Source organism: Tamandua tetradactyla, chromosome 11 (assembly GCF_023851605.1).
Source record: "Tamandua tetradactyla isolate mTamTet1 chromosome 11, mTamTet1.pri, whole genome shotgun sequence".
Taxonomy (NCBI): domain Eukaryota; kingdom Metazoa; phylum Chordata; class Mammalia; order Pilosa; family Myrmecophagidae; genus Tamandua; species Tamandua tetradactyla.
The window spans coordinates 44,986,830-44,999,675 of record NC_135337.1 but is presented as its reverse complement, the minus strand read 5'-3'; the positions used below and the strand labels follow the sequence as shown (position 1 = coordinate 44,999,675).

The following is a 12,846-nucleotide window of genomic DNA, read 5'->3' as shown; positions in this document are numbered from 1 at the left end:
ACCCACACTCATTTGGTTTTTATTTTTCAGACAGGCATGAGAATAAAAATGGTGAACTAGTATTCTCAGAGATTATTTTTGTTCTACAGTGCTTAGGAATGTATCCCAATGATACAATATTTGAGAGTAAATTTAAAGAGAAGTAAGGACAGGAAAACGATTGCTCCAGTTATATATATGTTTATTTTCATACTCTATTGCTGTTCACCCATTTCAAGGGTCAAGAAAATATACCCAGAATTTCTTAATTTCTCTTACTCTTCTTCTCTACTCATAACTTTTCCTTCAGCTCCTCATCTATTTTCCTTCTTGTTCTCTCCCTAACCCAATGGCAGAAGGATTACAATGCATGATGTGCCAATTTGAAAGTGTTGTGTACATCAAAAAAGCCATGATCTTTAAACCTGATTCAATATTGTTGGGTGGGATCTTTGTTATTAAGTTGTTTCCACGGAGATGTGACCCAACAATTGTGGGTGGGACCTTTTCATTAGATTGTCTCCACCCATTCAAGGTGGGGTTGCTTCCTGGAATCCTTAAAGAGAGAACCATTTTGGAAAAAGTTTCATAGCTGACATAGACAGAGATTTCAGAGATGTGGAAAGAAAATGCTTTGGGGAAGCTGTTTGAAATAAGAAATTAAAGGACCAGCAGATGCCAGCCATGTGTCGTCCTCAACTGGCCTTTCTTGAGTCAAAGTATCGCTCCCTGGATGCCTTAGTTTGGACATTTTTATGACTTTAGAACTGTAAACTTGTAACTTAATGAATTCACCTCTTAAAAGCTGTTCAATTTCTGTTATATTACATTCTGGCAGCATTAACAACCAAAACGTGATCAAAGTCGTGTAACAATATCAGAATTTGTTTCAAGGGAGCCATTGTTTCCATTTCTTGTCTCTATTGAGTAAGTAGATTCTTTATTAGCTAATTAATTACAGTGTTAAATGATAAATTTTGCATGCAGGCATATTAGTAGAGATCTGTAAGGTAAAATAGGTAGGCTTTGTGCATTGCTTACTTTTATACTGTTGTTTTTCTTCTAATCTCATAAAGAATAAAGAAAAGGCACATTTATTATGAATAGTACTTATTTTGGCAACCATAAATTGATATGTCAGTTGTAGCCTTTTTATAGCAATATGACAAATAACATCAGAGGGTGGCCTCAGGATAAATTAATCTATCAAATTCCCAAGCATCTGAAATAAAAGAACTACCCCAAATAAGAGATGCAAATTAATGTCAGCCTCTTTTATTTTATATTGAATGGCATTTTATGTTTAATGACTAAAGCTCATAGAAGGAAAACATATGAAAAATGTAATGTTATTTTTTTCAAAAAATGACACACATCAGACTCTTAGGAAATCAAAGTGCAATATATCTTAAATCATAAATGCTATGTAATCAATGTTTTGTATTAAAGATTATTTTAGATGCCATATTTTAATAAGCACAGTACTAAAGATAAGCTATGAATAAAATCAATTTTTATTTCAAAATTGTGATCATGAAATAATCTCACATAAATATTTCCTGCTGTCTTTCTAGCCTGCTAGATAAGCAATATAATCTAGAATCTGGATTTTATTTAAACAATGACAACCTGTCCTATGTCTAGTCATTGAATTAATGGATGTGTTCATGTGGATGAGATGGAACAGTGTGAACTAAACATTAGTACAGTTGTATGGATTGGTGACACAAATGTTCATTGCAACAATGCATTATTAAATGACCACATACAAAGGATATGCCAGAAAATGAAACTGTGAAAACTTGAGTTCTATTTTCTAGAGGTTTTCTACCTGGCTGTATTGAACACATATAAGAAATTAGATGAAGACAGCCATGTTATCCTTAGTTTCCAGACATTCAGGAACGAATGGCTGAATTAGCTGAATGATAGAATCAGAATTTTGAAAGATTTCAACAGGCATAAAATATGAGCCAAATCTAACAACATTAAATCTGAACATAATAAATTTCAACAACTACATATATTCTGAATGGCCTTCTTTGTAAAAGCAAACAGACTCTTGGGGTTAAAAAAAAAAAAGGCTAAGAAGCATCCTTGCCAGATGGAACTTCTGCAGTATCCCTGACTCCAAGTGAAATTTCTTCTATCACTCTCCTAGTATCTTCTTCCATCAGTCTTATTATACTCAAGGAGTGTGACGCTCCTGAGGCTCCCATTGTAATTGGAATAGAGCTGTTTTCCCTGAATATTCTGAACAGAGAAGTGATCTTTGAGAATGTGCAAACACATTCATTTAACGTTAAACTAGAAACAATAATTAAATATATATATATATATATACACATATACAAAAGTATAAAAGAAGCAGTTTTCCAAAATTCAAGTTTCAATCCCTACCATAGACAACTTCATGGAGAAATTGTGTCTCTCTCCGCCCTTCTAACTCCTACCTTTCCCTGAGGAAGCACCACTTTGCTTTTTGCCAAATTTTAAAAATTATTCTGGGCATTTTATTTGCCCACATGGCACCTTATAGAGTGCTCTCCCTGGATGCTCTCAACTACTTTTCAATTCTTCTGTGGTTCTTCTTCTGCCAGAGAAGAAAATCCCTGCCTAGATTGACGGGATAGATTTTTTTTTTTTTTAGGTGGTAAGTGTTTACCTGTTGCAAGTAGGGGGAGGGAACATAAAATTGTTAAAGAGTGTGGTTTAGAGTAACTGCCAGGGAGATGAGACTAGATAGGTACTACAGGAGAAAGCCATGCATTTTTAGTGATACTTGTTGTTTTAGCTTCCTAGATCAAACAATCTGCAATAAATTGGCTTACATAATGGCAATTCATTGCCTCCTGATGTTGCAGCTAGGATAAGTCCGAAATCATTGCCTCATTGAGATGATGTGTTTCTTCGAGAAGAACATGGTATTCTGAGGCTGGCTGCCACCAATACTTGGCTTTGGCTTTTGTGTCACGTCGCAGTGCATATGGCCACTTCTCTTGGCTTCTCTGAGTCCTATGTCATTTTAACTCCTTTCTATGGCTTTTTTTTTTTTTCTGTATGACTTTCTCTCTGTTTAAAAGGACTCCAGTACTCCAGATTAAAGCCCAAACTGATTTATTTAGGCCATACCTTAACTGAAGTAACATTTTGAAGTGACCTTATCTGCAGTGGGTCCACATGCACAGGAAGGTACTAAGTTTAGGAAAATGTTTTTCTGCGGGTCCATAGCTCTAAGCCACCACAATGACCTTCAGTGATGTGGAGATACAATAAACATATGTTTTAAAAAGATCCACTTTGTAAACTTTCTCACAAAATCTATTAGTAAAGCTACTGCTTTGTCATTTTAATTCTCCAACATTATTTTCTGCTGCATTAACTTTTTTATTTTATTAAATGAATTGAAAATAAAGTTCCCTAAATAATTCCTAAACTGTTGCTATGAAATTTGAACAAAAGCATCCTTGAAATTTTTTACCAAGAGGACTGCTTAAAGAAATTAAGTATATCTCGATGTGCCTGAATGGTGTTTAAATGGTGCATATTTCCCTTGATCTGAAAATCTATGGATTACTGTCTGATGCTTGAAAATCAAAATATTTCAATAAAATAAAATGAATGTGATAAAAGCTAATAGGCTTAAGACAAAAGTCTCTATTAAAAAAGTAACAGTAAAGATTTAGGACAAGAATATGAAAATGATTTAATCATCCATGCAATTGAATTTTCTAATGGATACATTTAGAAGATTATTAGATTGGAATTGATTTTTAGGTTAGGAATCTTCAGTAAAAGATTCTCTTTAAGGTTAAAATAAAAACACACAGAAATATATGCAGTGCAATACAATACTAAGTTAAAGTTTTAAAAAATGTAATTTTTTTTTAGCTGAAGTTATTATTTCTTTCATGTAAGAAAAGGAGACCCAATTCGTGTTCAGTCCAGAAATCAGCCATTTGAAAAGTTGTCTGTTCAATCACAGCCATTAGAAATGAACTTCTTATGGTGTAAATAAAGACATAAATTTTTACACATTAGATTGAGAATGTTCTTGACCCAAGTTACCTTCCTTTGCCCTCTGGTCTGGGCCAGAGACAGATGAATTAATTAAGTATTATTACTCTAGAGTTAAGAAGACTGAGAGGAACTTAATAATTCTTTATAGTTCGTTCAGGTATTTGACTGCTTCCTCCCAACTTCTAAGTAAGAATTTGGGGGCCGGATATTTGCCTATTGTTTATCTGAATTCCAGAATGAAACCTGAATAGAAGATGCTTCATATATATTTATTGACAAAAGATAGACATGCATGAAGGATCATCTGTGAAATTATAGGAACAAACTAAAGAAATACGGATAAAAATTATGGAAGTTTTTTCATAGAAACAATGATTGTTAAATTCTTAAATTTCTAACTAGGGTTTTGGAAGTCTCTGTTGTTATAGGTCTTGGAGATAATTTAACCATCCAGCTTGGCAAGCTTGGAAAACAGACTAAGAACAGAAAATATGAATTGATAAACTATTGAACTTACTCTTGAGGACCACTTCATGAGAATTCTGCATTCTTTCATAGCCTTGACCTCTATCCAAACCACATCCTTCCAAATTCATCTCATGCATTAATTTTTACCCTTGGATTTCCAGTATTGTTGGCTCAATTGAATGATAATGTGGACATAAATATTCAAGTTAAACATCAGCTATACTGATACGATAATGACTCCTAAATCTAAACTCCAACTCCGACTTCTCGAGGACTGCAGACCAACATTGCCAACTATTTAGTAAAAATCATTGCTTAGATGTCCCCAGGAAGCTGAAATAAAACTCATTGCCAGTCCTCCTCTCCCCACTCACACAGATTCTTGCATTTTGGTATCTTTTTCAATACAGGTAACATCACTATCAGATTAGAAACTTCTGAAGTTTGCATGACTTCTTTCCCTCTACTTCATCCTTGTAGCCAGTTGGTAACTTTGTCAAATCTACTCCCCCTTTCCATTATATTTCCACAGCCTTCATGCAAGATTTCCTCATCTCTCCACCAAAGGATTACATTGGCTTCCTAATGGTACTCCCGTTCTCCAGTTCTTCCTCATCATACTATTGTCTACATTACTTCTAGAAAGGTTTTTCTAAAATTAAAAGTTTTATTATGTCTCTACCAAAAAAAAAAAAAAGAAGAAAGAAAAAACTTTCAATGATTCTCTTTTGCCTATGAGAAAATGTCTACATTTTCAAGAAACCACACACTTTATCACTTGTAGGCATCAACAATCCTTTTTGCTTATCTTATATCACATTTCACTTTGAAATTTTTTTATGCTCTTAGCATAATAAATAAGTATTTCCATATATGCTGTGCTGTTTTTCTTCTCTAGGCCAAACTATGCTTTTCTTCTGTCTCTCATGACAATTTCCTCAATTTTCATCTCTTATTCTTGTAGTGTTTATCCCCAAATTCTAGATTGAATATCAATTTTCAATGAACAAATTATAAATCATCCATCTTTCAAAGTCCATTTTGCATAGCTCTGATAAAGCTTTTATTCCACTCTGTCAATTATTTGATGATGCACTTCCTTTGCTTCAAGAACGTACATTCTTTTGTATCTGGAGGCTTAACTTAGATTTGTATCCTTTGCTCCTAGCATCCTCTGTTCCTTGGTACTCAAATTTCGACATGAGTGAATAAGTGATGATGAGTTTGAAGAAGAAAGATGGTTCTAGGCATAGGACAGTAATTAATGCTGGTTTCAACCCACTTGATATAATATGGCAGCAGGTATACATATATCCTAGGTAAATAAAGATGTGTATCAATTGAGAGATATATCAAAGCACAATTTTTTTAGGGTCAAGCAACCAGGTTCTATGAAGTTACATACTATAACCCTAAGTCAGGGTAGTTTCATTAACACTGAAACATCAGATAACTGACTCCACTTGATGTAAGTGGCAATAATGCAAAGCACTTTGATCCTAATTGAAATGAAGCATCAAATATTGGGTCATGACATGCCATCTAATCAAAGACTGTAGTGAATATACAAGTTCTTGGCAATTTTCAGAATTACTCAGTGTTTTGATTTGTTAAAGCTGCTGAAATGCAGTGTGCCAGAAATGGGATGGCTTTTACAATGGGGATTTATTGACTTACAATTTACAGTTCTTAGGCAAGGAAAATGTCCAACTTAAAGCATTAGGATGATACCTGTCTCTAAAGACAGACAGCTGGCAACCAGGACACCTTTGTCACATGGGAAAGCATATGGCTAGAGTCTACTGGACATTTTGCTCTCCCATTTCCTTGCTTTCAGCTTCTGGTTCCAGTGGCTTCTTCTCTGAGCTTCTGTGTGTCCTCTCTTAGCTTCTCTGGGGCACCCATTTTGAATGGAGTGGTTCATATCCAACAGAAATATCCTAACCAAAATGTGCCAACCATAAAGCTCTCCACCCACAGGAATGGATTAAAAGAAATGGGCGTTTTGTGGGGTACATAACAGCTTCAAACCACCACATCTGGTGAGGGAGAATCTTCTATTTCTTTGGGATCTCTGATATCAAAATGATAAGGATACTATTATTAACTAAGTTAAATGTATATTCAAATTTGGTATTGTAAATTTTCTGTACTGGCATCTATGCATTGATAAAATGGATATTATACACTACAAAGAACCCTGTAAGCTCATACTTTTACAACCATCATTGTCTAATGAGAATTTGCAATATCATTTATCCTGCATTCACTAAAGTGATTTGCATGACATATAAGAGCAAGTGGTATGTTTATTCCTTGCTAATAATTGTATTAGGTTTGTTTTCAATTTTAATTTAAAAAAATGAATGAATAAAATATCAGTGTATTTATCTAGTATTTCTTTAGGACAAATTTCTAGAAATACAATTACAAGATTAAAGATACGCATTTATTTCAATCCATTAATATATGCTGCCATATTTCCTTCAAAAATAATACACAAATGTATTTTCTGTACAAATACCAAAGAATGTTTGCAGATGAATGCTCCCAATATTTATTAATATGACTTTGATACAATGTACCATTTTGATTGATGGTATTAATGTTTTTTACATATTTTCCTAGTGTATGGCTGTTTATACTTCTTGTTTTACGAAATCTCTATTCATGCTCTTGATCCATGTTTTCATGTATTTTTATATTTTAAAATTATAAGTTTATGGAATTTATGTTGTATATGTTTTTCCCAGTTTGTTGTTTGCTTTTAGATTTAGTTTTTCACCTTAATTTTTGAAGTTTTTTAGTGGTCATGAAACTTGAAGAAGCAGTAAGCACATTATCACATTTCAGATTTACTAAATATGATTCGTAGTATCTGCCAAAATTTTCCTGGTTTAGTTAGCTAAAGTTCTGCAGATGGATAATCATATTTAAGATGAAATAATGCACTTCTGGATACTTTGTTGATGTTGGATATTGAGACAGTCAAAGGTAAATTCTTTCATTCATCAAAAAAAAAAAAAGAAAAAACCTTGTATTAAACTTTTATTGAATTCTAGTACCTCCCACTTTTGCTGTGCTGAAAGTTGTGTAGGGCTTAGCCTCTATGAAAATAAATTTACTTTGACATATACAATGTATGCATATAGGATAACTGTGCTGGTTTGAATCTGTTGTGTGCCCCAGAAAAGCCAAGTTCTTTCGTCCTCATTCAATATTGCTGGATGGGATTTTTTGATTGTTTCCATGGAGATGTGACTCATCTATTTGTGGGCGGTAACTTTTGATTAGATGGTTTCCGTGAGGACGTGTCGCCACCCATACAAGGTGGGGGTTGCTCACTGGAGCCCTTTAAGAGGGAACCTTTTTGAAAAATGCTTTTAAAGCCCCGAGGTCCTCCTAAACAGACCGAGCCAACAGAACGGACAGAGCCCGGTGGAAGCCACTAAAGATTTCTGGAGAGAACCCAGCAGATGCCAGCATGTACTTTCCCAGCTGAGAGGGAGAAAACCTGAACATCATCGGCTTTCCTGAACCAAGGTTTCTTTCCCTGGATGGCTTAACTTGGACATTTTCACAGCCTTAGAATTCTAAGCTAGTAACTTAATAAATTTCCCTTTTAAAAATCTACTCAATTTCTGGTATATTGCATTCTGACAGCTTGCAAACTAACACAATAACAAAAAAAAAAAAAAAACAAAAGCAAATGCAAAATAATTTTATTTAAAACAATACATGAGCTGAGGATGTTTTCAATATAAGTTAGAGTTGAATTCCAAATTACTGAATGAATGTACAAGAAACCTGTAAATTCCAAGCAAGTAAAGAATAAATATCTTACTCCACTATTAGAGACTCTTAAAATGTCTATAAAAGCACTTAGAAATTATAGTGAAATAGCATAGTGAAAATATTAAATTCTTTATGCTTTAATAACTTCAACACTCATCAAACAAATATTAATCATCTACCTTTTATGCTGTTTGCTAGGTATACAAAAACAAATGAGACAAAACTTCCTCCCTCAAAGATGGCAGCAGAGAGATACGTAATTGAATATCTGCCCAACATCATTGTAAGTATATAAGAGGAGTTCGATTTGGGGTGATAAGAAAATATAGAAAATGAAATGCCTAGTTCTTCCTGGAAGGGGTAGGAAGGAGGAGAGTTTTAAGTGAAGACCTTCTTTAGGGTATGATGGGTAAACAAATTATTGAAATATTAAAAGTAGATGGTATGCAGCTGCAGGTGGGGATGGCTGATCCAGGAGGAAGAAACTGTGTCCAAAATTTTCTAATTTGTAGAAGTATTAGGCATTAGTTGCCTGGATTTGGGGAGAAATATTAGCTAGAATTAAAGATTTCAGTTATCTGCAAAAAGTCAATAGTTGAAATCATAGCAATGGATAAAAGTCCCCACATATAACAGAAGAGTGAAGTGAGAAAGGAACTCACAGCACTACCAAAAGTAAGTGGGTCAAAGGACTCTTGCACAGGAGACAAATAAGGAGTGGTGTGTGGTTTAAAAAGTAAAAAAAAAAAATTGTAAATATTGATGTGGCAGAAACAGAAAAGTAAATACAAAAAACACACACCAAAAAAATACAAATTTTAAGGAGAATACTCAGTTTTGTCTACCTCTGAAGCTAAAAAGAAAAATGTAGCCTTGGTATTAACCAACTATCTACACATACATCTTAGACTAATTTCTCATGCATCAATTTCCAAAAATTCTTTTCAATTCATTTGGAGCTTTGTGTTCAGATTATTTCAACAAAGCACAAAAAAAGACAAATGAAAAATGATTACAAAGATAAAGCATTGCGGTGTGTCTTTATTGTCTTCATATTTAATATTGATCTATGGTACTCCAATAGCAGAATTTCCTTGCCCAGGAAGCTCAGTGTTATTTAAGCATTAAGATTGATGTCAACAAACCTTCCCTACTGTTATAATAAGTTCTCTTATGTACCATCGCAGTCATAGAAAGTTAATACTTACACATGAGTAGAATGGAATAATGACATTCCAGATTTATCAGTGTCATAAATTTATAAATATACAACCTTCTGCTATGAGTCAATCACTCTTCTTTATTCCTTGCATTCCTTTAGAGTTAAGTACAAAGAAACTGGATACAATTTTAATACTGTTAAACCTCTGTAAACATTTTCTTACAGCAATCAATGTACATATTCTAGTAAATCAAATTTCCCTACATTAGGAAAGAGTTTAAATGCTGATTTTATGAAGAGCCATTAAGGACACACATCAGGTATATGTGATTGGGGTATAAAATTGATTTATTGAAATAAAAACAACTCTGCATTTTAAACAAAAAGAAAACACTTCTTCATATAAATATTCTTGTGATGCAAGTCTATTGTATTACAGAAATACAAACAATATAACAGATTTTATGTGATGTCATGAAATATTTATTGCACATATATAATTCTGTATGCATCATAATAAAATGTTTTTCCAAATACAATATGTAAAATTCACACGGTATGATTCCCTCTACTTATATATTTCTTCTATTTAATTTTATGAACATATCATATGAAATCTTTATTTATAAATCCTGTTATAAACAATAGTACACTTTTGAGCTAATAATATGATTCTGTACAAGAAAAAAATACAGTTTATCTTTCTTGCAAAAATATTCTTTTAAGCCTTTGATGAAACAAATGTCAAATTAAAATGAGTAATGTTTTATCACCTATAGTGGCACTCCAATTTATTACATAGCTGTTTAGTGAAAAGAAATCATTAAAAGTCACCCATGCTGCCCCTCCTTTGTCCTTTCTTGCTCATTCAAGAAAAGCAGCTGCAAAGAACAGATCTTTAGTTATGCTAAGGAGTTTTGTTGTCTCTATAGATATATTTAATTGTCATATCAAGTAAGAGCCAAGCAATAGAGAAAAGAAAAAATAAATTTCACAGCAGCTGCATTTGGGAATTAATTGTAATACATTAACTATTTTGATTTGTGCTCATCAGACAGTAAATTTCACAGATTGTTTTCAGTATGGTGTAATCAATAGCCAAGTTTTAAATTATCATACCAATTTTTAGTTGAAATCAATTACGTTTTCAAATAAAGGAAATGTTTGTGAAATAGTCTAAATTTTGCATAGAGTCATAAAGTAGAATTGATTCAAATTCCCACATCAGTTTGAACAAGTGTCTCTAAAGCTGTCTGCCAAGTCTAGCTTCATTCTCAAACATAACGACAGCTATACAACTTCATCAAAATTTCTAAGTATGCTGAAGTATGCCTAAAACCTCTTTTATTCTTTCATAACTCAGCTTAAGTTTTATTGGATTCTCTAAAATCTTTTGTACAACCCAAGCTAATAATGGAATATGGAGCTAAATGATAATAACTACTATTTATTGCATGCTTATTATGTTTCAGGCGCTTTAATTACTTAAGGTAATGCTTCCAAAAATCTTTAAAAAGGTAATTGTCTATACTTTTCTTATGAGGAAATGCATAATAAGAGAAATAAAACCATCTGGTCACTTTTCATATTTCATAAATTGTGGAGCTGGACTAAAAGCCCAGGTAATTCATTCATTCAACAATGGAGGGTGTTTCTTTGTGACTATCATTAGATGGTTATACAGATTCGTAAGACAGGTCCCTGCCCTCAAGAAGTTAAGAGTATGTCTGACACTAAAGCTCCTTTCCTTTATCCTGGGTCATAATGCCAACATGAGGCAAATTTGACCTCACGTTTTGACACATAATTTGGTAACCACTTATTTCATCTACGGAAATGAATTCTTATGCAATAAATTTAAAATGAAACTCAGGGGGTTGGATCTATGCATCGGAAATGATCAGACTACTTGGAAAATAAGTGCTTTTATTCCTTCCTTTTTATAAAAAGATTGCACCACTCAAGGGGGAAAAGTATCTATTTAACAAATCTCTCTTAGCATGATACCAATGTTAAATGTAAATTAAAAGAATGATAGGTTTTGCTATTTAAATTTTAAATATTTCCAGGTGTTAAGAAAAGAAAATACTGGAAATATTTCTACAACAAATTTGACAGCCAAAAGTTTAATGTTTAATGCTTAAATGATAATTTTGCCTTGGAGTTTCAACAGAATCATTTTTTAGTGCAATAACATTTAACTAAGTAATTTTTTATGAAGTCCCACCATAGGGGAAATGAATGAGAATCCCAGGAGATTGGAGCAGAGGTGGAGGTAAGCCGTGTCTGAAGATAAGGGGTTTCAAGGGTAATTCTGATATACAATCTCAGTCAGCAGTAATTAACATGCAAAATACGTATATATCAGAAGAAAAATAAAAGTTGAGCAAAGTATATGAACAGGAAATCAAAAAATGAAAGACACTTGTGCAATCAATAAGTCTTAGAAGAGGCTTAACTTCTTTAGTAAACAGCTGCACGGAGACACTGGTGTGGGTTATAAAGAAACATCTTAAGGGAAAAGGGTCGTTCCCCTGAATAGGCTCAGTTAAGGACATCTAGTATTCTCTGCCAGAATATACAAGGGTTATAAAGCTTTTTAATTTTTAACTTGCAAAATTTTTAAATTTTTATTTTCACCTTATTATTTATATATTACTTGAATAATCAGAAAAAGAAATAAAGCTATTTGTTTATTAATTTATCCAATGAATATTTACAAAATATTTATTGAGATACTAACACATATCAGACATTGTGTAAAGTTCTCAGGTATAAAATAATGCACTGCTTACTTTTACAAAACTTTTACTCTAGAGGGGCGTACAGACATCTACTCAATTATTTAATTAACATTTATTTAATATTGTCATTTTAGAGAAAGTTATATCCCACATTAAACAAACAATCACAGAAATAAATATATAACTGCTTTCAGCACTAAATATTATGAAGCTAGTAAGCGAAGGGATGAGTTGAGTGATTATTACAAGGGGTCTTACTATTTCACAGAGATTCTGTCCAGATGGCAGGTTAAAAAGCTCTATAAAGTAACATTTAAGCAGAAATTTAGGAAGTAAGTAGTAATTCCCAAGTGAACAAAGAGAAAATGAGAATTCTTGGCTCAGAAACAGCAATGTAGAGGGGTGTGTGTGGGGAGGGGGCCTGGGTTAAATAAAAATAGTTTGTTTTTTTTCCCCCTGCTTAGGCAGGCACCAGGAAATGAACTCGGGTCTCCGGCATCGAAGGCGAGAACACTGCTTGCTCAGCCACGGCGGCTTGCCCTAAAAAATAGCTTTATTTGAAGATTCAAAAGAAGGCCAGTGTGTCTACATTGAGTGAACATGGAAAGATAAGGATGGAAAGACAGGCAAAGACAGGTCTCTGTAGGGTCCCATAAAGCATGCTAATAATTGTGAATT

The 12,846-nt window shown here is 33.2% G+C and overlaps 1 long non-coding RNA gene across 2 annotated transcripts in view; it reads left to right on the top strand.

Moving 5' to 3' along the window:
- The first annotated feature begins 519 nt into the window (after nucleotides 1–519).
- Nucleotides 520–12,846, top strand: part of LOC143649498 (uncharacterized) — a 36,751-nt gene continuing 24,424 nt past the window's right edge. For both annotated transcript variants that reach the window (XR_013159056.1, XR_013159057.1), the window contains exons 1-2: nucleotides 520–906; nucleotides 8,461–8,545. This is a non-coding gene — a long non-coding RNA (uncharacterized LOC143649498). The remainder of the gene's footprint in view (nucleotides 907–8,460; nucleotides 8,546–12,846) is intronic.